At 47.5% G+C, this 4,580-nt stretch overlaps 1 long non-coding RNA gene across 1 annotated transcript; it reads right to left on the bottom strand.

The window, feature by feature from the left end:
• Window positions 1-1,597: 1,597 nt before the first annotated feature.
• On the bottom strand, window positions 1,598-4,294 carry LOC115656260. Its single transcript, XR_004001613.1, has 3 exons — window positions 3,869-4,294; window positions 2,946-2,982; window positions 1,598-1,657 (listed from the first exon to the last, which is right to left on the bottom strand). It is a non-coding gene; the product is annotated as an uncharacterized LOC115656260 (long non-coding RNA).
• Window positions 4,295-4,580: the final 286 nt, after the last annotated feature.

Below are 4,580 nucleotides of genomic sequence, written 5' to 3'. Positions count from 1 at the left end.
CAATAAATAGCATGCGTTCATTCCATAGCTGGAAATATTTGGCTAGACACCACGAGAATGCGCTGCTCTGCTTGACACCTTAGAAAATCTGCAGGATCTGCACAGTCACCAAGGTGCATCCCAGGAGGGCTTCCTCATGTGAATCAAGCCTGAAATATGTATTTGCTTTCACACTTTTGTATCAGTTGCTCTGCAGACAAATTGTTACTTCAAACCCACCGTAAAGGAATTGTTTTGTATTTCTGTGCCAGGTTTCTGTATGTGTCCAAGTCACATACTACACTGAGCCCCAGAAAGATTGTCCTTGTCTTCCAAATTCGCTATCTCTAAAGAGATTAGGGACCATGCGCCTATTGAAGTCAACAGCAGTTTACTTCTTGCCTTCAGTGGGTATGGGATCAGGTTTTGCATGAGTGTCTGAATAAACGACAGAGTCACTGAGGGCATATATCCAAATTTTTGTGTGTATTTGTGAGTAAATGTGCATATTAGAGATGAGTTCACCCTACTCAAGAACTTCAGGGGTGTGTGTGCGTGCGTGTGTGTGTGTGTGCACGTGCACATATGCATGTGTGCATATGACATATGGTGCCACTGAGTTTGCAGATTATTAGACATTGCCAGCATTTTGTCTCTTTCTTTTTAAAAAGCCATTTGTAACAGTCTCTCACTTGTCCATTCCAGCCTTCTTCTCTCACTTCCAAACACTGTTATTTTTTCATTTCCTGAGTCTTTCAGGGCACATTTATCTGGATGACCACAGGGGACACCTTGCCTGCCATCTCTTCATCTTTTCCTTCACAATGAGGCAAAGGTTGTGTGGTGGGTCCCTGGAGTCTCCAACTTGCCCAGGTGGCTTCAAGACAAACCAGGTCTCTGCTTGATTGAAGTGACTGTTTTCCGTAAATGTACATGGCATTTCAATTATATACAAATATTATCAAATAAATAGAGAATCCAGGATTCCTCAGACTCTGAGGCAAGCACTGGTAATTTTCAGTGGTGTCCTCTTCATTCTTCTTGAGGGCACTGTACATTTCTCCCATTTCAGCTAACAAAATAGCTGTGGTAAGCCCCAAAGAGAGGAACAGGACATGTGCTGTATAAAGACCATTTGCACATTGGCTTGTTTGCACTAGCCATGAGAACTCTCTCACTCAGACATACCACAAGCCCCTGAGAGGCGAGGCCAGGGTAGGTTTTTTGAACATGTACAGCCTATTGGACATAACCCTCCCATGAGTTTAGGTGCTGGGTTCCAATTCCCAGTTTTATTTGATCGCGGGGGCATTACTTTACATTTTATACGCGTCTGGTAAGCAGTCTGAGCGAGGAGTCAGTAAGAAGAGGCCCAGGGTCAAATCTTTGTAGTTGGCATCTCTGTTGGCCTCCAAGTAGACTTCATCCTTAAACCGCATCTCAGACACTGTCACCGAATCTATTACCTCTTCTGTGACCTTCATACACAAGATGGACGCATCGGACCGCTTGTACACCTTAAGGCTCAGTGAGGCATTCCTCTGGGACATTGCCTTGATAGTTCCCTTCAGGGAGACCAGGTAGAAGCCATCACAGTAGATCGGGATGGAGAGGTTTCTGACGTTCATAGTGCCCCGATTCCAAGAGATATTGATGCGTTTCTCCTTGGGGACATAATCTGGAGTGGAAGAAGCAAACAGAAACCCATGGAGATGTGAGTCCCTTGAACCCTCTTGGAAGAGGATGATTTTATGTGGCTTGGGCATAGGCAGAAACAAAGAGAGTAGAGAAATCACAAAGGAAATAGGGAGAACTAGAAATGGGGTGGAATGAAGAGGGATGCAGAGAGGGAGGAAGGTCTAGGGCAAAGGCACTGCAGCTTTGCTCTGTGGCACACAGACAGCCGGCTTGGCACTGGCTCTTCTTGTTTCCATGTGAGAGGAACAGATCTGATGAAGGGGAGAGATGAAATGAAGAGCCTGAGAATGGGAGGGAAGTGATGGGAGAGGACCACAAGATGCTCAGTAACACGATGGCCCTTTTCTTGTTCTGGCAGTGTAAAGGAGCCTTCCAGAGGGGTGTAAAATGGCCTCAGTGTGAATGAGAATCTTAGCCCCTCTCTGTGAAGGTGGGGTTCACACTGTGAAAATGTAGTAGCAGCAGTGAATATGGATATTACAGTAACATCCAGAGGGCCGTGTCGGTATTGGGGCCCCAATGTATAGGGCACTGTACAAGCCTTGTCCTGATGTTCAAAAATCCCTGGTCTAGAGAGAGAAAAATTGACAGGGAGAGCTAGAGAGAGCAGACGAGTGAGCAGGGGAGCTGGAAAGGGTGGGGATGGATGCAACATATTTGAAGGATGGGGAATATAAAGCAGAGGAGTGGAAACTCCACATCCAAGGAAACAACTTCATTTGCATATTCATTTGCATAAATATTTAAAAGGCTAATAAAGGCACACAGCTTTATTGTCTCCTGTTTCTCTCTTCTGTGGCCAAGGATTGGCATTGCTGGCTTTTGGGATTCTAGTCCTGGAGTTCACCATTAAAGACCTGCCCCTGGACCATCATTCCATCACTGTCAATGGAAAGACTCCCATTGACATCAGTGGGCTTTAGATCAGGCCCTGCCCTGCCCTGGAGAGGAAAGCCCACAGCAGCAGTTCAAGACACTTACATGCTGCACTCAGCACTGAGCATCCCGCCATCTAAAGCAGTGTCTCACCTGAGCCAGGTGGGTGACAGGAAGCAAGGAGACTGAGTCTCTGGGCACTCACCACTTGTGTGTTAACATGAGGCAGAGCTGGAGAAAAATGTCATTTATTTCCCACACACATTTTCTTCAATTTATTTTTAGTGAAATTTCCCACCATTTTATTTCTTTCTGGGGTGGGGGGGGGATGTTTCAATGAGAAAATGAAATAGAAACTTGAAAAAAATCAGTTATAATAAACAAATACACACCTGTGGCTGCAACTTCGATCCACTGGGATTTTGGAGTCTGAAAAGCAATAAAACAAAAAAAACAGATTAATAATCTCTACAAAGTCAGGGAGAACTTTCTAGATCTCCTTGCAGATGTGCAGTGAGGGGAGAAAAAGCTTTTTGCAGTGTTGTTTATGGGAAGTCTCACGATATTTGGTGTTTCTCTTAAACCCCAGCTCCAGGAATCCTGTGATTACATGAGAATCTTAGCTTTTGTGTTTTTTTATTAAAAAAATTAAGTTTCTAGCTCTCCAGGATGCAGGGGACATTCCCACCAGCAGCCAAGGAAGCTGTCCAGGATCCCAGCCCAGCCCCCTTTGATGTTCCTGCTATCCTGCAATGCGATGGAGTGCATGCTGACCCTTGCAGATGTAAGCAGCTCTGGGCATTGCAGTCCCAGGCATTGTGCCTCTCATTGACTTCTGGCTCATAGCTGGATCTGCTGGGGAGTTTTCTGGATAGAACCAAATTTAATTACACTAATAATGCCGAGCCCTCATTGACCACTGTTTCATCAGTGAATTTTAAAGTGCTTTACAAAGGAGATCAGCTTCATTATCCCAATTTTACAGATGGGGAAACTGAGACACAGAGCAGGGAAGTGACTTGGGCCAAGGTCACCCAGCAAGCGAGTGGCAGAGCCAGAAAGAGAACCAAAGTCTCCTGAGTCCCAGGCCAGTGCTCTGTCCACTAGGCCACACTCCCCCCCCCACTGGGAGTATTTGCAAAAAAGTGAGCACACTCTCTCCTTCCCCAGGCCCAAGCATTTCCACCCTCAGCCCCACCAGAGTACAGAGGCTGGGGTACTGGGGAAACAACAAGCTCTTCCTGCCAAGAGCACCTGGGTTTCGTACAGAGCCTGAAAACTTTGTTCATTCAGCTCCCCTTCCACACACACAAACCTCAGCACAGCAGGAGACAAGCAGGCCTCACAGCTCAGCTGGGACTAAACAGGCCATTTCACCCCAGTGGAGGCCAGCCAGGAGCTGTGTTTGAAAGCCACTGGCAGTGCCAGGTCTTGTTTCTGGTGTAGCCGGGGCCCGCAGGCCCTTGTCTCCAGCTGTGGAGGGAGCAGCTCCATTCTTGCTAACAGGCCTGACTACCCCTTGGATAGCTCCATTTCCCCACTGTGGCCCAGTCTCCAGCCCAGCCCCAGCGCTATCCTGGAATCAGGGCCAGCGTTGGGGAGCCTTGTTTTCCTGCTGCTCTGGTGATGCTGTACCCACCAGAGGCTGCAGCTGCGATCTAGAAAGCAGCAGCGCCCTGACACATGCAAATGTAACTGGTGCTTGCTGGTTTCATCATCCGGAGCAGTGGGTGTGAGTGTGAGTCTCTTTCACTTTCATTTTCATTTCCTGGTCCTTCGCTCCCTGTGCCTCTCTCCTCTCAGCCACCGACTTGTTCGCCCTCTTTCCCGTTGTGGGACAGCCCTTGTGTGAACAGCTGTATCCCAAGGCATGGTGGGCTGCCTGCAGAGAGCTGGAATACCGGATGCTGCTGTTTGTGAGGGCAGGGAACATACAGATTTGATGTCAGCTCTTAGAAGCTTTTGCTTTTAAAATGTGCCCCCCAATCCTCTAGCTATCACTCATGCAAATCTCTTCAGTGCCGGAG

This window comes from Gopherus evgoodei, chromosome 8 (genome assembly GCF_007399415.2).
Source record: "Gopherus evgoodei ecotype Sinaloan lineage chromosome 8, rGopEvg1_v1.p, whole genome shotgun sequence".
Taxonomy (NCBI): domain Eukaryota; kingdom Metazoa; phylum Chordata; order Testudines; family Testudinidae; genus Gopherus; species Gopherus evgoodei.
Note: the sequence above shows the minus strand (reverse complement) of the source record. Positions and strands in the feature narration are given on the sequence as shown.